The following is a 21,893-nucleotide window of genomic DNA, read 5'->3' as shown; positions in this document are numbered from 1 at the left end:
TTTTTTTATTTTTAAGTCTAATCTTGACTGTGCAGCAACCCTGCCTCATAAAAATCCAACCAGCTTGTTTTGAAAATGTTTGTTCTCTTCTGCATTATGGGCAAACTAATGGAGTCTGACAGCAAAACTAAAATTACCTAAGTTAAACTTAATCCAGAAAGTCTTCTTTGATATCCCAACTGGGCAGTGCCAGCTTGCACAAAAGACTAAGTACACTGCAAGCTCTAATTCTTGTGTGAGTAAGAGTTTCTTCTAAGGAAAGTAAGAGAAATAAAGAGACTCCAAACTAGAACTGCCGTTCCTAGACACCTTCTAGTGAAGAACTTACAAAGAAACCAGTTCTTCTTAAAAAGAATTGCTGTGAAGTGTGTATTTTTGCAGTGTTGCTGAGATGGCAACCCCTACAAATAATTTTTTATGGAAAATAATTTTCAAGAGCCAGGATTGCTGATTTATGGGTTTGTTTGTTTGTTGTCAGATAATAATATGTCACATCCTTTGGAGTCACATCCTCTCAGTTTTAAATATGTGCTTTGAAGTTTCATTCATAAATATTCAGTGACAACTTGCTGAGCTTACAAAATGAGCAAAGCAGATGTAGTTGTAGCATGGCAGAGCTTTTAGTTTATTGGGGGAAACAGGTAAAAAAGAAAAAAGAAAGTAAACAAGCAAATAACTAAAATGATGACAAATTACATATGAAGAAGTAAATACTGTGATAAGATACAGATTAATGGGGGTGGGCAAGACCTACTTTAGAAGGGCTCAATTAGTCTACTAGGGCTGAGTGATATGATAAAAATAAATATTTGATTTTTGTTCCAGTTTGCTGGCACACAGCCCCCGAAACGCTTGGAATCTCTGGAGAGATAAGCGGGACTTTTGTATGTTAATGAGATGACTGGTAGCTGGGAGCCCCAAAATGACTGGTGACTGGTGCTGGTTGCCAGAAAGATCAAGGCATAATTAGAGGGTTGCGACTTTCAGTTCCACTGAAGGGGAGGGGAGAGGTGCTGGAGATTGCCCTAATCACTGATTGCTGATGATTTAATCAGTTATGCCTTCATAATGAAACCCCCGTTAAAACCCCTGAATGATGGGATTCAGAGAGTTTTTTGGGTTGGTGAATACATGGAGGTGCTAGGGGAGACCATGGACACGCTGCTCTTCTTCCCCCCTTACCTTGCCTTGTGCATCTCTTCCATTTGGCTATTCTTGAGTTGTATCTTTTATAATGAACTACCAAGTTGGAGATGGAGAAGGCAATGGCACCCCACTCTAGTACTCTTGCCTGGAAAATCCCATGGACGGAGGAGCCTGGTAGGCTGCAGTCCATGAGGTTGCTGAGTCAGACATGACTGAGCGACTTCACTTTGACATTTCACTTTCATGCATTGGAGAAGGAAATGGCAGCCCACTTCAGTATTCTTGCCTGGAGAATCCCAGGGATTGGGGAGCCTGGTGGGCTGCCGTCTGTGGGGTCGCACAGAGTCAGACACGACTGAAGCTACTTAGCAGCAGCAGCAGCAGCAGTAAATTAGAGAAGGAAATGGCAACCCACTCCAGTATTCTTGCCTGGGAAATCCCATGGACAGAGGAGCCTGGCTGGCTACAGTCCATGGGGTCACAAAAGAGTCAGACACGACTTAGCAACTAAAACAACAAAACAAGAAACAATAATGGTAAGTAAAGTATTTCCCTGAGTTCTGTGTGCTGTCCTGGCAAATCACAAACCTGAGGAGAGAATCGTGGAAACTCCTGATTTCCAACCAGTTGATCAAAAGTACCTGGGACTGGGACTGGTGTCTGAAGTGGGGGCAGTTTTGTGGAACTGAATCCTTTACCTTGTGGGATCTGATGCAAACTCAAGGTATATGGTGTTAGAACTGAATTGTTGAACACCCATGTGGTGTCTGAAGAGTTGGCAAATTGGTTTAGCGTGAGGAAATATTCATACCTTCAGTATTAGAAGTATCATGAGTAAAAGCTGTTCAGAGGCTGCCATAACAAAATACCACAGACTGGGTGGTGGTGCTAGTGGTAAAGAACCTGCCTGCCAGTGCAGGAGGCATGAGAGACTGGGGCCCATCCCTGGGTCGGGAAGATGCCCTGGAGGAGGGCACGACAACCCACTCCAGTATACTTACCTGGAGAATCCCATGGATAGAGGAGTGTGGCAGGCTATAGTAGGGTCGCTGAGAGTCGGACACGACTGAAGCAACTTAGCACACATGGGTGGCTTGAAACCTGAAATTTATTTTCTCACAGTTCTGGAGACCAAAAGTGCAAGATCACAGCGCCATAGGGTCTGTTTCTGGTGAGGCCTCTCTTCCTGACATGTCTTTTTGCTGTGTCTTCACATGGCCTTTGCTTAGTGTGTACAAGGAAAGAGAGAGAGAGATCTCTGGTGCCTCTTTCTCTTTCATAAGAACACAAATCCTATCAGATTAGGGCTCCATCCTTAGGAATTCATTTAATCTCCCTAAAAGCCCCAATTCAGTCATATTTGGGTTAGGGCTTTAACTATGAATTTGGTAGTGGACACAATTCATTCTATAATGGAGGATAATCAGAGAAGGCCTTTCAGAGGAGGTGACATTTCCACTGAGATTTAAAGGCTATAGGAACTTGTTATGGGATGAGCCAGAGGAGGGTCACAGAGAAGAAATAGGTGCAGAGGTAAAATGTGCACTTGTTATACTATTTGAGAATATTGAGTTATGATAGAGAAGAAAAGAAAAAGCAAATGGGATAAATGAAACTCATAAGATGTGCTACGTATAGATAAGTTGTTAGTGGGTAGAACATGTATGTTAAATGTAAATAGAAAGCAATTAAAAGATCAAGAGTAATATCCAAAAGGTTCTAAGTATACATAAGGCATGTAAGCACTAAATAAATATTCATGACACATTAAATATATATGAGATATTTAATGTCCAGGATACACTAAATATACATGAGCACTTAATATTTATGAGGTCTTAATCCAGCCACCCACGGGTAATAACTATTCTGGTCCATGTGTCCTCTGCCCAAAATACAAAAGTTCATAGCTGTTCAGCAGGGTAGTTGGCAAAGTATAGCTCTTGGTCAGGTGTACTTGTCCCTATGTCTTTCTTGTAAAGCAAGTGAATACCATTGGCCCAGGGCACCTTCTGTCTGTGGGCCCTCTTGTTGGGCCCTCTTGCTTGAACTTCAACTCTGGCTCATGAACAGAGAAGGCTGACACAGCAGAGAGTTGAAAGATGTAAAAAAATTCCATAACCCATAACATTTTTATAGGTATTGTTATGATTTTAGTGGGGCTTCCCTGGTGGCTCAGACGGTAAAGAATCTGCCTGCAATTTGGGAGACCTGAGTTTGATCCTTGGGTTGGGAAGATCCCCTGGAGGAGGGCATGGCAACTCACTGCAGTATTCTTGCCTGAAGAATCCCCAAGGACAGAGGAGCCTGGGGCTACAGTCCATAGGGTCGCAAAGAGTCGAACATGACTGAACAGCTAAGCACATTATTTTAATATTTGTGTATTTGCACAGGGTCTTAGCTGCATGCAGAACCTTCATGGCAGCAAGCAGGATCTTTAGGTATGGCATGTGAACTCCTAGTTGCAGCATCTGGGATCTAGTCCCCTAACCAGGGATTGAGCCTGGGCCCCCTGCATTAGGAGAGTGGATTTTTAGCCACAAGACGACCAGGGAAGTCCCTACATAGCCCAGGATTTAAGCAGTGTGATCCTTCTGCCTTTCTCGCATCCTTTCCTAATAGTGTGTTAACTTACCATTTCTCTTTTCCTCTACCTCATGCTGTGTGTTTTAAATTGATTTGATGAACTATGTGATTCGAGCATTTAGTTTTATCTGTAAATTGAAATTAATTAGAATTAATTAAAATTAAAATTCATGTCATCAGTTACACTGGCCATATTTCAGGTGCTCAGAAGTTATGTGTGTTTGGTGGACAGTGCAGAAGAATATTTCTGTTATTGTGGAAAGTTCTATTGAGCAGTGATATTTTCAAAACTTAGAGGAAGCCATTGTGGCTGGAGGGTGATGCCGAGAAGAGTGATAAGAAATAAGTTTGAGGGTTGTTGAGGGACTTGTGGACCATGGTAAAGAGTTTGCATTTTAGTCCAAAATACAATACACATAATTAGCTTTATATTTTAAGAAGATCCCTTGTGGTATTGCCTGGAGAATGGGTTAGAAGATGTGCAGAAGTGAGTTAACATAGAAGGCCTGACTACTGTCCTCTGAAAGCATGACTGGTGTCTGGAAACTTGGATTTTGGGAGAATTCCCACAACCCAGTTGTTAAGAGTGGTTCACTTTGCTTAAACTGTTTGTATAAAAGAAATGTGCTGTCTGCTGAAGGCCTGCTTTCCTTTGAGGAATATGGAATTTTGGTACCTGTGAAACAGAACATTGGAGAAAGAAGTGAGAACGAATTTCAGGATTCTTGCCTGGGAAATTCCATGAACAGAGAAGCCTGGCAGGCTACAGTCCATGGAGTCACAATGAGTCGGACATGACCGAGTGACTAAACAGCAGGTAGAACATGTCTGTGTGATTTGCCCCCAGTCTCTGGTTACCAAGGTGTTGTTGTTTTTTTTTAATTATGTATTTATTTGCCTGCATCTAGTCTTAGTTTCTGGAGAAGGCGATGGCACCCCACTCTAGTACTCTTGCCTGGAGAATCCCATGGACGGAGGAGCCTGGTAGGCTGCAGTCCATGGGGTCGTGAAGAGTCGGACACAACTGAGCGACTTCCCTTTCACTTTTCACTTTCATGCATTGGAGAAGGAAATGACAACCCACTCCAGTGTTCTTGCCTGGAGAATCCCAGGGATGGGGGAGCCTGGTGGGCTGCCGTCTATGGAGTCACAGAGTCGGGCACGACTGACGTGATTTAGCAGCAGCAGTCTTAGATTCAGCACCTGGGATCTTTGCATTGCATCATATGGGATCATTCATAGTGGTGTGTGGGCTCAGTGGTTGTGACTCACATGCTTAGTTGCCCCATGCTATGTGGGATTGAACCCACATCTCTTGCATTGCAAGGCGGATTCATAACCACTGGACCACCAGGGAAGTCCCTGGATGCTGAGTTTTAAACAAGCGTCCCTGGTTGGCAACAATTTTGTTGTCACAACTTTTGCCAGGGTAATTAAGTATATACTGTGTAATTCTAGTGGGATAAGACTCCTGGAAGTTGGCTGATTTTGCTTAGAACCCCTTTTCTGTAACATGAATATGGTTATATGTATTCTGCGTCCTGTTAAGTCTTCCTAGCAAATTATTAAACATGGGAGGTGGTCATGGGGACCCCTGACACAGAAGATGACGAGATTAACAATGAAGTGGAAAAACCATTTAAGAAACAATTTCAATCATCCATGCAGGTGAGAGATAATGACTTGACTAGAATGGTATCAATTTGGCTGATGTTAATGATCAATCTTCAGGTGCTCCTTACCCTTTGATGCTTACATAAATCCTGACAATTATGGAATCCAGAAAAACTGAACCAAGAACTGTGACTCTAACTCATTGTAGGTTGGAGATATTCACTGCACTCATTTTCTCCTTGAATCTGCGAAGCTCTTACTGAGGGCATCTATCCTCTCTAAACCATTGGGATTTTTACTGTAGATCCTAAGGCTAAATTTGCTTAGTGTTGAGAGCCCAGGCTTCCATACTCAACTTCTTCATCTCCCATGACAGAACTGTATATGGCATCAAGGCTCATGTCTCTGTTAGTCATATACTAATATATTCTCTTATAGTAAGTGCTACAGTTTTACATGGGTAAGATTTTTCTTCCAAGCTAAACTGTTTGCTTTATAATTTATACTTTTATAGGCCTCACTTTGCTGAGCATAAAGAATGCAATAAATATTGTAGATAGGTATAAAAAAGAGATTACACAGTTTCTGCCTAAGGAAATTATTTACAACTTTCCAAGGAGGTATAACCAAGAAGGAGAGACCCAGATATGACCACAAATCAAAGAAGGGTAATAAAACTGGAAATGAGAAAACGAAGTGCTATAGGTGATCTAAAAGATTAAATCTTGCTGAGAGTTCCGAATAAGATACATAGAGACTTCCTTGGTGGCCCAGTGGTTAAGAATTTGGGCTTCTACAGCAGGGGGCTTGAGTTCAATCTCTGGCTGGGGAACTAAGATCCTGCATGCCATGCAGTACAGCCAAAAAAAAAGGATGCATAGAGATAGACTCATTAAAGAATGCCCTTGAAGTCTTGAAACCCTTTGAGAGAGAAAAGAGATTTTTAGTTTTGATTTTCTAGTTTTTTGAAGGAAGGCTTTTAAGATCTAAAACAGCACTGTTGGGAGTGGATGCAGAAGTCCCACCTAGATCCCTGATCAGGGGTCAAACTTATGTCCCCTGCAGTGGCAGGATGCAGTCCTAACCACTGGACCACCAGGAAGTCCCTTATTCTCTCTTGATCCCTTTGCATTATGATTCAGACTTTGTTTAAATGTTATTTGCAAGAGGTGTCATTTTATTACTGTAACATTTAATAACTGTTAATGTGGATTCACAGTGTGCAGTTTCATTTCATAATTGCTATGCAACTAGCACTGCCATTCTTTCACTCCATCTTCTCACCTTTCATGTCTGCGGTAGAAACCCTTGAGGTAGTCTGTAGCGATGAAGAGGTAGACCAGCAAACTGCAGGCACCAAGTGCCTGTTTCAGCACTTGTCTCTGTCCCTCAACTCTTAGGCCCTAGAGAATGGTATAATAAAGTCATGTTTAACTATGTAATATCAAAAACTGGTAAATACTATATCTACCATTTCCCCCTTCCTCTTCCCAGGTACTTTTCCAAAAGGACTGACTATGAAACTAGCTGTCCTGATATAAGACATGGGTGAAGAGGAACACAGTGACTTTAAAGAAACATCAGACATAAGAAAAATAATTTTTTCTATTGCGTTAAGAAAATACTCTGAAGCAGAGAAATAAACATTATTTGATAGAAATATTTACATTTCATTTGTATGTTAAGACAAGTAACTAGCAAAACAAGAAATTCTGGAATGCTATTTACATAGTTTTGAAAAAGAGGTACCAGAACAGCATGTGTATGGGCTGTCTTGCAAAAAGAGCACTAACAATAGGATCAGAACTAAATTGCTATATTTCAAATAAAACAGTGCATGGCTGGATAAGGGCGTGGAGTCCAAGTTGGAAAAGGGATTCAATACCAAGAAGGGGGAACTATTCAAGCTGCATTTGTTTCTGCAGCCAGGAGTTCTCTGATGGTTCTTTGACCCACATGGACTGAGCCCATGTGCTACAACTACTGAAGCCATGCAGCTAGAGTCCATGCTCCGCCAGGAAGACACTGGCCACTGCAGTGAGAAGCCCACTCGATGAGAAGCCCACATATATACCTAGAGAGCAGCCTCCACTTGCCACAACTAGAGAAAGCCCATGTGCAGTAACAAAGACTCACTACAGCCAAAAAATAAAAATAAATCTTAAAAAAAAAATCCTATGATGTTAATACCCCAAGAGGGCACCCACTGTGAAAGAGAACTAGACAACCAGAAAAAAAAAAGAAAAAGTGGTTTGCAGTGCTTTTCCCTTAAAGAGTCAGATTTGGTAGATATAGGTAGGATGCGGGGGACGGGGTGGGGTGGGGGCGGGGCTCGGTGGTAAAGAATCCACCTTCCAGTGCAGGAGACGCAAAAGATGCTGGTTCCATCCCTGGATTGAGAAGATTCTTCTGGAGGAGGAAATCACAACCCACTCCGGTATTCTTGCCTGCAGAAGAATCCCATCGACAGGAGCCCGGCGGGCTATAGACCATGAATTGGGCACAAACTGAGCAACTGAGCACACACACACACAGGCAGGATGGGGAGTCTGCATTTTTAACAAACTCTAAGTTATTCAGATGCAGGTGATCTGAGGATTGTACCTTGAGAAATGCTGAACATTTAGAGCATCGCTGCTTCAGATTTTCTATACAGAAGGTAGAGTGTGGAAAGCTCTCCAGTTGGAAACGGGGGCTAAGGGGACTTTTCTAGAGGTCTGTTTACAAAACAAACATCCTTGAGGTAATGAGGGCCCCCTGGGGGCCACTGGTTCAGCCATTGGTTAAGGGATGCTTAAGTGGGATACTTCTTAAACATGAATGTGCATATATATCGCCAAGGATCTTGCTAAAATACAGATTCTATTTCAGAGGGGCTGGGTGGGTCCTGGAAATTCTGTATTTCTAAAAAGCTCTGAGGTGATGCCAATGCTGCTGGTCCCAGGACCGCTCTATGGATGGCAAAATTTTAAGTGAAAGTGGGGTTATATAATGTAAAGAGATATAGTCAGAAATTGCACGTGAAGTGGAAAACCAATACATGAAATACAGCCATAGTCAGAAGACTTAATCCAAAGGTTGAGCAAATTAGAATCATGAAAGGGGACATAACTAAGAGTGAATCACCAAGGCTCTGGCTCTTAGCCTTTTTCTTCACATGGAGCATCTTTGGTGTCTGCATGAAAAGAGTGAGTGGGTGTGGGTGATCATAGATAAGGTTACAGGCCAGGTTCCAACAGACAGAAAGGTCCAACAGTTTCCTAAGAAACACAGTTTTCTCTGATTAACAAACACACCTCCCACAAACTAGAAAAATGCAGCTTTGCAATACAGGATAACTGATTATCACCACAGAAGTTTCAGAAACCAAGATCTTATCATATCTTCCTCTGCTGAAAATCCTGGATGGTTCCCCACTGTTAGGGACAAATCTAGACTTCTGACCCTTGAATTCAATTCACTCCACATTTATCCGTACATTTCCAATACTGTCTCTTACCAATATCTAGGTTTCTCACACTTTTTTTGGTGCAGGTCACACCTAACTACAGGTATAGTAAGCCTCTGCTCTAGTCAATTCTTTGCTGAAATATCCTTTTTCTAATATAGTCTTCAAAGTCTTATATAAATATAATAATGATATAACAACTATCTGTATTTACAAAGTCCTTACTGTTCAATAAGTACTACATTATCAGAATGAATAATTCTGAAAAAAGAATGTTTATTATGATTGTCCATTCATTTGTTCAGCAAATATTTATTGAGCCCCTGATGTTGGCTTCCTTGGTGGCTCAGCTGTAAAGAATCCGCCTGCCAATGCAGGAGACGTGGGTTGCATCCTTGGATAAGGAAGATCTCCAGGAGAAGGCGATGGCAGCCACTCTAGTATTCTTGCCTGGGAAATCCCATCAACAGGGGAGCCTGGTTGGGCTACAGTCCATGGGGTCACAAAGAGTTGGATATGACTGAGCGACTAAAAACAGCAATGTGTGCTTGATACTGTCTAGGCACTGAAAATCTAAATAGACAAATCCCTTCCTTCAATAGGCTTTTATTCCAGCTGTGAAAGTGAAAGTTGCTTTGTTGTGTCCAACTTTTTGTGACTCCATGGACCGTACAGTCCATGTTATTCTCCAGGCCAGAATACTGCAGTGGGTAGCCATTCCCTCCTCCAAAGGATCTTCCCAACCCAGGGATTGAACTCAGGTCTCCCGGGTTGCAGGAGGATTCTTTACCAGCTGTGCCACTAGGGAACCCAATATTCCAGGTTTATCCAGAGATAAAGAAGTAAACATACTATATGTCAGTGATAAGTGCTGTGGAGAAAAATGAGGCAGACTTGGGATAGTGATAAAGGTAATTGGGGAAATACTTGCCTGGAGATAACAGTCATCCTGAGGATAGAGACAGAGGAAACATCTAATGCAAAAGGCATGCTTGTCATGCTACGGCAAGGGGAGTGTGAATGAAGAAGAGGGTGGCTGGAACTGAGAAGTGGTCAGAGAAGTGGGGGAGGTGGTGCTAAATCATATAAGAGGGCTTTCTAGGTTAGTCTAAGAATTTTGCCTTTTCTTCAAAGTCAGATGGAAAGCCATCATCCTTTTCAAACGACTCATGGGCTATTGCCTTAAAAATTGATGACAGGGGAACAGGGGCAGAATCAAGGAGACCTATTAGGCAACTACTGCAGAGATCCAGGTGAGACATGATGGAGGCTTGGCCCAAGGTGAAAGCACGGGAGCTGCAGAGAAGTGGTCAGATTCTCAGTCTATTTTAAAAGGGGCAGAATATGAGTGGGAGTTAATGAATGAGAGGAGCTAAAGACAAAGTTTCTGGGCTCTTTTAACCGGCAGGACAGAGTTGCTGTTTGTTATCTTATAGATAAAGAATTTGGGGTTTCGGGAGATTACCTAACTCCTCCAAAGTCAACTGTCTAGTCGTCTGTTAAAAGGTTCATGTGGAGAGATTGAGTGGTAGTTCTTCCTTTTACCCATGTCCTCAGGAAAATAGCTTTCATTAGTATAAAGATAACACAAAGGCTGGGGAGGAGTTGTGGAATTTTAGGATTTCCGAGTGTCTCCCACTCTCAGAGACTCAGGAAAGAACAGACCCAGGTTGGGATGGCTGCAGGATGCCTCAGTGACATGTCGTCAAGCACTGAGACCCTGAAAGCAGCTTTAAAAGTGCTGGGGGTCATCTTGCCTGCCTGCCTGGAATGGAAAAGACCTCTGGAGAGGGCTTTCTCTGGCCAGACGAAGGAGGATCAACAGCATAATCCCAATCCAGTTTCCTAGGACCACTCATACCCTAGAGGTCTTTGTTGTTGTATTGTTCAGTTGCTAACTCTTTGCAACCCTATAGACTGCAACACGTTAGGCTTCTCTGTCCCTCACTATCTCCTGAAGTTTGCTCAAACTCATGTCCATTAAGTCAATGATCCTTTCCAGCCATCTCATCATGGTATGATATGAGGACCACTCATACCCTAGAAGTCTTGCATGGTCCATTGTAGTGGGAAAAAGAATCCCAGTAATAATTCTTGTCCACCTTGATAAGTGGGGGTTCTGAGCCATGTTTTATTTGAATGAATGAATTCATAAACATATAAACAAACAAAAGAAATATGACAGAGATGTTTACTATAGCATTGCTAATTAAAGGAAAGCCTTGGGGCAACCCAAATGTTCAACAGTGTGGGAATGGTTAATTAAATTTTGGTATTTAGAGAGAGTGTGACACTGTGTCTCTGTTTAGAAAACTGGACCAGATCTATGTTTATGGGTATGGAAAGGTATCCACAACCTGTTTCAAAATGAAAGGATCAGTAGAACATTATGCAGGGTATGAGTCTGTATAAATCACACTCTGGGTATACATATGCATACACAAAAATGTGTATGAAGAGATGATTGGAAGCTGGTTCACAAAATTGTAATAATACTTATCTGTGGCTGGTGAGGTTTATGTAATTTAGTTTATTTCCTGCTTTTCTGGATCAACTGAATTTTTTAAAATAAGCGTGTCTCAATTATGCAATCAAAAAGAACTTTTTCATCTTAGAAAAAAAAATCTATTACCCAGGATTTTGCAGTTTTACCTTTAACTGTGCTGTAGAACTCTTTTATCTAAAGCTAAATTTAAAATATTCAATAGACATTTTGCGCCTTAGAAAATTTTTATTAAGTCTCCATTTCATCAGTTAAATGATGAAAAGTTAAGTGCATTAAGTGACGCCTCTTGATGCTAACCACTAAGCACTCAGCTCCATTTACTTATTTTTAACATTACTTTTCTTGAGCTTTCTTGCTAACAAAAATTAAGTGGTAAATTTTAAAAACCACAGTTATTTCCACAAATAGGATGACACGAATTCCACTGATGATAATTTTTAAAATGTATTTACTGATGTTTGGCTGTGCTAGGTCTTCCCTGCTGCACGGGCTTTGCTCTAGTCGCAGCGAGTGGGGGCTTCTCTCTAGTTGTGGTGCTCAGGCTTCTCATTTCTGTGGCTTCTCTTGTTGTGGAACATGGGCTCTTGGGCACGAAGGCTTCAGTAGTTGCAGCACATGGGCTCGGTCATTGTGGTTTCTGGGCTCTAGAGCACAGAATCAGTAGCTGTGGTGCACAGGCTTAGTTGCTCCGCGGCATGTGGAATCTTCCTAGACCAGAGATTGAACCCATGTCTCCTGCATTGGTAGGCAGATTCTTTACCACTCAGTGAGCCACCAGGGAGGCCCTGATAATAATGTTTGCTGAGGCAGAAATAATTTTGAAACAGCCAAAAGAAAAAGTAGGGTGTGTTTGAAGTCTGGGATTTTAGCACATTTATCACAGTGATCCTTCTTCTCAACTTGATTACAAAACTATATGACCTGCAAGTTGCTGCTGCTGCTGCTAAGTCGCTTCAGTCGTGTCTGACTCTGTGTGACCCCATAGACGGCAGCCACCAGGCTCCCCTGTCCCTGGGATTCTCCAGGCAAGAACACTGGAGTGGGTTGCCATTTCCTTCTCCAATGCATGAAAGTGAAAAGAGAAAGTGAAATCGCTCAGTTGTGTCTGACTCTTAGCGACCCCATGGACTGCAGCCTACCAGGCTCCTCCGCCCATGGGCTTTTCCAGGCAGGAGTACTGGAGTGGGGTGCCACCTGCAAGTTACTTTTTCTTTAATCCTTGAAATTCTAGTGCTATGGACACTGCATTTATCTGTGTGATATTTCTAAATACATAGTTCTTGGATAAGTAGACCAGGTCAAATCAGGTGAACTGGTTGAATTCCAGCTCTTGGAGTAATAGGTACTAGGTCAAACTTAGGTCTTAGAGATGAAAATCACTATTAGTTGAAAAAAATTTTTTCAAAGACAGACGGCTATTGACAGTGAAATCAAGAACAGCACCATGGCTATAAAATGTTCAAATAAAAACTCAAGAACTCTGCTACACCTGTTATTTAGTCACTAAAGGGAGAGGTTTTATTTTCTTTTGTTCACAGAAAGCAGGAAGAGGAGAAAGGGGAAAAAGGGAGGAAATAAAAGATCATGAAACTGATACAGATTTACTGGAAAATAGATGAAAACAGAAGCAAATGTTAATTCATAAAAATTTAAAGTCAGTGATGCAGAAATGGAGCATACATCATATGATGTTTTACATGATGAAAAAAGTAAATGTAAAAAGGAAACTTTTGGGGAGGGACAGAATATTTTTTTAGACTCTTCTCTCTCCTTCAGTCTCTTTATTAGTCACCAGATTCTGCTGATGGTTGAATTCCCAGCAAAACTGTAAGATATTACAGAAGGTTCTTCAGGTTATCCTCACTACCTGTACCTGGTTCTAACTTCATTCCTCTAATCCTATCCTAGGTTATTACTGTAAATCTTATTTCTTTTAAAACTTATTATTTATTTTTGGCTGCACTGGGTCTTTGTTGCTGCCCATGGGCTTTCTCTAGTTGCAGCAAGCATGGGGCTACTCTCTACTTGCAGTGTGTGGGCTTCTCATTGCGGTGGCTTCTCTTGTTGCAGAGCACTGGCTCAAGGGTGCTCTAGAGTGTGTGGGCTTCAGGAGCTGCAGCACTCGGGCTCAGTAGTTGTGGCATGTGGACTTAGTTGCCAGCATGTGGAATCTTCCTGGACCAGGGATCAAACCCGTGTCTCTTGCACTGGGACATGGATTCTTACCACCAGACCACCAGAGGAGTCCTAAAAATCTTATTTTCAAATGGCTTTGTTTCAGTGAAAGACAAATCTAAAACTCCAAACTGTATTTTGATTTCATTTCACCCATGGAATTACTCACATTTTAGTGAGGAATAATTGTATGAAAAAGCCTTCAAAATTTAAGTGTCCATCTTCAGCCTGAGTTTGTTCCCTCTTGGATTCCATGCCAGACCAGTGTTTCTATTTGGCCACTGTACATGTTTACCTGGACGTCCTACCCACCGTTCAGACTCACCCCTTCAAGGCTTGCTCTTCCTGCTGGATCCCACATCTTCCCTTTTTCTCATCCCTCACATTCTGAAAATTATACCTCCTAAAAGCCCTCTTTGACTGCAAGGAGATCCAACCAGTCCATTCTAGAGGAGATCAGCCCTGGGTGTTCTTTGGAAGGAATGATGCTAAAGCTGAAACTCCAGTACTTTGGGCACCTCATGCGAAGAGTTTACTCATTGGAAAAGACTCTGATGCTGGGAGGGATTGGGGGCAAGAGGAGAAGGGGATGACAGAAGATGAGATGGCTGGATGGCATCACCGACTCGATGGACGTGAGTTTGAGTGAACTCCGGGAGTTGGTGATGGACAGGGAGGGCTGGCATGCTGCGATTCATGGGGTCACAAAGAGTCGGACACGACTGAGTGACTGAACTGAACTGAAAAGCCCTCTGAATCCATTCCCCCTCCTGTGTTCACAAGCTAAGACCTCAATACAGGTGGTAACCATTTCTCATCTGGACCTGCAAGTTGCTTCTGAATGGTCTTTCTGCCTCCAACCCATCTTCCATTTGGCCATGATTCTAAAATGTACAATTGATCATATCCATTGCCTGCTTAAAAATTTTTCAGTGGCTCCTCATTGCATTCAGGATAAAAAACAAATACATTAACATGACACTTGGGGTCCTTTGCAAGCTTGTTCCTGTCTCCTCGTCTAATCTCTCTCTACGTCATTCTTTAAACATACTGCACCGCAGTCATGCTGAACGAATTCTTGTTTTTTCAAATGAGCCATGCCTCTTACTTCTGTCAAGCTGCTCCTTCAGCCTGAAATGTTTCCCCTTTCTCTACTTTACCTCTACCTGTAAGCTCCTTCTTATCTTTGAAGACTCACCTCATGTCCCCCTCTTTTCTTTCTGAAGACATTGCTGATCTATTTAGGCAGAGTTTCATGTAGACATTTATTCTGTAGAGTCTATAGTATAGTTTTTTTTTTTTTTTTTTTTTTGATTCATAACAAATTGTCTCAAGACTTAGAGGCTTAGAACAATAATAAACATTTATTACCTCTTATAGTTTCTATGGGTTGGGAATATGGAAGCCACTTGCCTGGGAAGTTCTGAATAGGCTTTTCTCATGAAACTCAGTCAAATGTCAGCTGGGCTGCAGTCATCTGAAGGCTTGAACGGGGCTGGAAGATCCACCTTCAATGGCTTATTCACCTGGCTGGCAAGTTGGTCCTGGATGTTGGGCAAGGCCTCAGTTCCTACTCTTGTGGGCCTTTCCACAGAGCAGCTTTCAAGTCTTCATGAGATGGCTGCTGGCCTACCCCAAAGCAAGCAATTTAAGAGACCAAAGCAGAAGTTGCAAATCTTTTACAAACTACCCATGGGAGTCACCCACTGTAACCTCTGCTATATGCTGTTGTTCACATGGACTGGCCTTGGTTCATTGTAGAAGAAGACTACACAAAGACATAAATATATATTAAAAAAGATAAGGCTCTTTAGGAACCTTCTTGGAGACTGGCTATGGCATACAGAGTAACAAATAAAGTTCATGATACCTTACTAGCCAGTGACTACCAAATAAGATCATATTTACCTTTATTGTTCAAATTATGATGGCTTAAGCACTCATGGCCTATTTCCTGGAATAAGGAACCTCCTACTCTATATTTCTTTTCTTTTTAAAATTTATTTCTTTTGGCTGCACCAGGTCTTTATTGTGGCATGTGGGAACTTTAGTTGCAACATGCACTCTCTTAATTGTTGCATGTGGGATCAAGTTCCCTGAGAAGGGATCAAATCCAGGCCCCGGGCATTGGGAGTGTGGACCACTGGGGAAGTCCCTCTTCATATTTCTGATGTAGCTCTTCTGTTCTCAGGAACAGCCCTTCCTGTACTTCTGCCCCAACTTTCTGGACCTGCTGCAGCTGAACTGTCTCTCACCTTTATGAGGACAGTGGGCACAGCTGTCTTAGACAATTGACTGTGCCCATGGCTTCTACCATGGACTTTGAGAAGTGCTTGATATTCTTCCAGGAAAATAAAACAAGATCAAGAACACAACTGAGGCCAGGTTGTAACAGTTAGCAAGTCTTTTCAGAAGGCTTGAGAATATCAGAAAAGAAGTGAAATAGACCAGGTGACATACTGCTATTAGTAGCGGCTACTCTGAGAGGTCCACAATCTAAACTTATCCTCAGAATGGTACGAACCAAGGTCCTCTGGAAAACACCATCAGCAGGTGCCCTATGTCCTCCAAAAAACAAAGTGCCACACAGCCTGTCATTAGTCTAATTTCTCAGGTCTGGGATTTTCAGTCTGTAAATACCACCACAGGTAGAATGCCACGATCCACGCCATGGCATGCTGGGCCAGGCACTCTGTTCTTGTTGACAGCCTGCTCTCCAGCACTGGCTGAAGAGAATAAGCCTGTTTGCTCTTCCAGCATTCCTTTTCTTCCCACTTCTATGACCCTCCCAAACAAAGAATAATCCAAAGAATAGTCCTCTGTATTCTACAAGGGTATGTGGTAATGTTTAAGCACAGGGTAGTCTAAATCCATACTTAGGGAAAAACATTTCCTTATAGAAATCATAACTTATCATTAAAGCATAAAACTACTGAGAGAGAAAGTAGCATTGACATACATACACCACCCTGTGTAAAACAGACAGCTGGTGAGAAGTTCCAGTATAACACAGGGAGCCCAGCCTGGAGCTCTGTGATGACCTAGTGGGGTGGGATGGGAGGAGGGGAGGGCAGCTTAAGGGAGAGGTGATATATGTAAATTATGGCTGATTCACGTTGTTGTATGGCAGAAGCCAACGCAATGTTGTAAAGCAATTTTCCTCCAATTAAAAAACAGAAACAAAAACTACTAAGAGACGTCTTGTTAACAGCCTGAAACATCTACATTTGCTTTACCTTTAATTATTTCAGGCTTTCTTCAAGAGCTAGACTCGGGTGGATTGCTTTATATTTACATGTAGAGACTCCATCAGGATGTTTCCCAGCACTTAGGGAGAGTTAGTACCCAGGGGAAATTAGATCCTATGCTTTTAGAAGGTAGTTTTCCCAGCTGCTTTACTCATCAAGGTTAAAAAATAAAATCCTGGCTTCTGCCAGCCTGGTTATATCACCTGCCGTATTTACTTCTTGGAAAGCATGTCTCCCCTTCATTAGAGAGCCCAGAGGTCAGGGAGCAAAAATAGGAGCTGAAGGGAATAAATAATGCCTGGAAATAGAAAATAATGTCCAGCAGATTGTTATGTGGAAACAGTGGGCTGTTGTGAAATGGCAAGAGATTTTGATGTAAGTCTACTTTATGGTGGATGCTTCCCTTATGGTGGGGTAACTCAGACTGAACTTCCCTGAGCCTTGTAAATGATGTAAAATGATGGTAATAATCTCTACCTTACAGAGTCTAGTATTAAATGAAAAAAAATATATATGATCAAGTCCCGGCAGGCAGGTCATGCTCCAGCTACAGCACTGGATGGTAGGAATAGAATGGTGAACAAATAAAAATGAGTCACTGTCTTCATTGAGATTTCAGTCCAGAAGGGAAGACAGGCATTAAACAAAGAACTATCTAATTATGATTTGTAATGACTTGACCTATTTTAGGCTGGCATGGAATGTGGTCTTGACATAGTGATGCCAAAGGTGGAGAGTCAGGGTTAGGGAGAATGTGTCAGGCTTCCGTCAGAGCTTTCTAGGCTGCTGGAAGGTGCTCAATAAATGGGAGCTGCTGTAATAATTACTATTATTATCATTATTAATTTCGTAAATATTTATTGAGTATCTACCATGTGTACTATGCTACTGTGCCTACTGAGGATATGCTAAATGTGTGAATTTAAGCAAATATCTTAACTTCTTTGGGCCTCATTATGTTCTCTGTAAATTGGGGACATTAACAGTACCTACCTCTTTAGTCTTCTTTGAGGATCCAAATGAAATAGTGTATATAAAGTGTTTAACAAATTGCCTGGCAAAAAGAGAAGATAATGTATGTTAGTAATATTACTATTCCTCAGTAGTCAGGGCCAGCTACAGAATTTGCAGGGCTCAGTGTAAAATGAAAGTACAGGGCTCTTTGTTTAAAAAGTAATAAGAATTTCAGGACAGCAACAGCAAAGCATTAAACCAAGTGAGGGGCCCTGTATGACTGCATAGTAAACACAATCATGAAGACAGCCCTGTCACTAGTTATGTCATATATATGTATTTATATGCTTAACTATCCAAGAAGCTTGAATTTTTTTGTGGGGGATGGGGGCAGACACAACTTCTATAACTGTCAGCTGAATTTAGTTTATAAGAAGCATATATATTCAACATATCAATATATCAATAGATAATTGGTGATATTTTCCTCAAATTTTTATTATGAAAATTGTTAAAGTGCAAAATTATAAGAATTTCATAATGAACACATGTATATATACATCAACTAGGTTGTACAATTAGCATTTTATTATATTTGCTTTATTATATATTCATCTATCTATTCCTCAAAACTTCTGTTAATCTATATTGCTTTTGGTGCCTTTCAAAGTAAATTCCAGACATCAATATCACTTACTGAAATCCATTTTTTTTCCTTTTGATGTAATATTGACATATAGAGGAGCATGCTAAATGTGTTGAGTTTTGACAAATACATATACCTCTGTGACCTTTAGAACATTACCCGTCACCCTAAAACCTTCCTTCATACCTTTTCCAAGTTAATCTCCATCTCCAACTTCCATAAGAGACAACTGCTGTTCTGATTTTTTTTCCTGGAGCTTATAATCTTCAAAAGTACTTCATAAGTACTTAGCTTCAGTGCTGTCTCAAACGGGTGCACAGAAAATTCTGTAGACTGTAAAACAGGAAAGACAATTCTAGAATACTGTGTTGCAATCAACAAATATTTGTTGAGTCAAAGAGTAAAACTATTGAAATCACTTGAATGCTTTTTCTTTTTCTTTATTTATTTTTCTTTTCGGCCACACTGGCGGCTTGTTGGATCTTAGTTCCCCAACCAGGGATCAAACCCAAGTCCTTGGCAGTGAAAGCACAGTCCTAACCACTGGACTGCCAGAGAATTCCCACCTTTTTCTTTTTAATAGTTTAATCTTCTGGTAAAAATTATAATAATGTATACTCCAGAAAAGTGTAAATAATATGGAAAAATAAAGAGAGGACATTAAAAACCACCCATCATGGAGGAATAAACATTTAAAAATATTCTATGAAATTTCTCCTAGATATCTGTGCATATATACATATAGTGATCTGTGGATGAAATTTAATAAAAACGGATACACATGTATGATCCATTTCTATCACTGACAAGTGTTGCACTGAGTTACAACATGAGCACATTTTACAAGCTGATTTATGATTCCAAAATGCCATCCAAAGAGGAGGCACGGATTTACATCCACTGACTGGTTATGTTTTAAATTCTTAAGGATGGAAAATAAATGTTTGTTTTATATTTTTTTCTTGAGGGTAGAAGAGAGAAACAGGTGAAGGGCTAGTAAGTGCCCCCAAAAGCACATCAGTCCAGTTGAACTCAGTTCAATAAGTAATTACTAAGCAAAGATAAGAGGGCTTCCTAGGTTGGTGCTAGTTGTAAAGAACCTGCCTACAAATGCAGGAGACATAAGAGACACGGATTCAATCCTTCAGTCGGGAAGATCCCCTGGAGGAGGGCATGGCAACCCACTCCAGTATTCTTGTTTGGAGAATTCCATGACAGAGGAGCCAGGTGGGCTAGAGTCCATAGCATCGCAGTTGGACACAACTGAAGTGACTTAGCATGCATGCATGCAAAGTTAAGACTAGCTGCTGGGAACAGAAAAGATAAGGCATGAACCCAATATGTAGAATGCTCATACCCTAACCAGAGAAGGCAATGGCACCCCACTCCAGTACTTTTGCCTGGAAAATCCTATGGACGGAGGAGTCTGCAGTCCATGGGGTCGCGAAGAGTCGGGACACGACTGAGTGACTTCACTTTCACTTTTCACTTTCATGCATTGGAGAAGGAAATAGCAACCCACTCCAGTATTCTTGCCTGGAGAATCCCAGGGATGGGGGAGCCTGGTGGGCTGCCGTCTATGGGGTCGCACAGAGTCAGACACAACTGAAGTGACTTAGCAGCAGCAGCAGCATACCCTAACAGGACAATTTCTTTGACTACAGGGATTTATCCTTACTTGAGCCTACATAATGAGGGAGGATCATAAGGATCTCCTCCCAAAAGAGCACTGAGTCCTACATTAAATTTGGTACAAAACTCAAAAGATATAAGTGAAAAGCAAGTCTCCCTCCTGTCCTTCTTTCCTACATCTCTCACCCAGTGTTTGATTCTTTAGGGTTTACCACTGTTACTGATTTCCTGTATCTCTTCCCAGAAAACGCTCTGCATATATATACAGGCATATGCCAAGCAAGCAAAAATATTAGTTGTCCACTCATTGCTTACTCATTCAAGCAATTTAAAAATACAATTGTGTGATACCTACACATAATTTTGCATGTTGCTCTTAACATTATACCTTGGAGATTGCTCCATATTTATTTATATGGAGGTGCTTCATTTATTTTTAGCTTGGAAATCATTACATAGCCACTCTTAGAGTGTCTTCATTCTTTTGTTTTCTTTAACTATCTCCACAATATACCACTTTGTGAATGTAATTTATTTAACTGGTACATTATTGATGGACCCCAAGTTTAGTCCCGATATTTTGCTAATATGATCCTGCAGTGACTGAAAAGATAAGGCATGAACCCAATGATTTACATGAATCATCTGGCTTTGAATCGAGTTAGTAAGTACTTGGTAGAGGCATTTGTTGGGTTATAGATGAATATTTAGAAGTACAAAGCATTAAATATATATGCCGTATCTGAAGTATGTTCCCCTAAAACCACTGTTAAAACAAAACAAAAGCCTAAGAGCCAACAGGAAATCTCCACCCACTTAGTCAGACTCCTCAGGAGCAGTAAATAGACAGGCCTATCCAGTGTCTTCCAGGTTCACAGAGGAGCTTTGTCACACTAGTAGTAGCTCATTGTAGAGTCCATGCTTTGGCACTAAGAACTTCCCCTAGAGAGTTTGGATCTAGCAATATAGCATACAAATATTCACTTGTCACACAAATAATTCATCAAAAGGCCTTGGGAAACGCAAACGCAGAAACAGATTTCCTCTTGCCCTTCCCATTGATTTTTTTCCCCTTCATTTTGAAATAATTATACTTAGAGAAGAGTTTCAAGAATAGCTCAAAGAACTCCCACACACTTTTTATTCAACTTCACCACTTTTTAACATTTGGCCACTTTTTAATATTTGGAGAACCTTTCCATACACACACACACACACACACACACACACGTACATGTGTATTTATGTATGTATTTACATGAGTGTTTTTTAATGGATTAGTTAAGAGTAGGTTGTACATATAATGTTCTTTTATCCCTTAATATATTCCATAAAAATGGGAATAATCTGTTGATTTTGAGGAGAAAGTCTGACCTGGCTACCTTCTGTTCTTTTTTGAGAATCACTGACTTTAAGAGCTAGAAGTAACCTGAAAGTGTCTAGTTCACCTCCTTTACACACAGGGAAACCCAGAATTAGCAAATTAGTCAGTCAAAGTCATATTGCTAATATCTGCCAGGAGATCCTCTCTTCTGGCTCTTTGTTCTCTACAAGCCACTTGGTATCATCTGGTCCAAACCATTCAATAGGTTTTATAAATGAGGAAACTATGGCCCAGAAAGGGTTTATGATTTGTCTAAGATCACACAAGAAGTTACTTTCCTGGATTCCATAGGTAGGTATACCTTTTAGTATGGGGCTCAAGAAGAACACTAATTTTCCTGTATTTGCACTCAATGGATAAGCTGATGAATGGACATCTCATGCTTTTGCCTGCCCAGCAATCCTTCCCCCTCCTCTGTCAACAGCTTTGGGAAACTATCCCTCTCCCATTAGATACAGAGTTAGTGGGACTGTACTTCAAAGTTCTGCACTTTTCTGGCCATGAAATGGGCATGTAACCCGGCCTCAGTCAGTCAGCTTCTCTAGGGCATTTGA

Source organism: Bos grunniens, chromosome 22 (genome assembly GCF_055505025.1).
Source record: "Bos grunniens cultivar Pamir isolate PY7600 chromosome 22, Bosgru_T2T1.0, whole genome shotgun sequence".
NCBI classification, from domain to species: Eukaryota; Metazoa; Chordata; class Mammalia; order Artiodactyla; family Bovidae; genus Bos; species Bos grunniens.
This window is presented reverse-complemented; position numbering follows the sequence as displayed.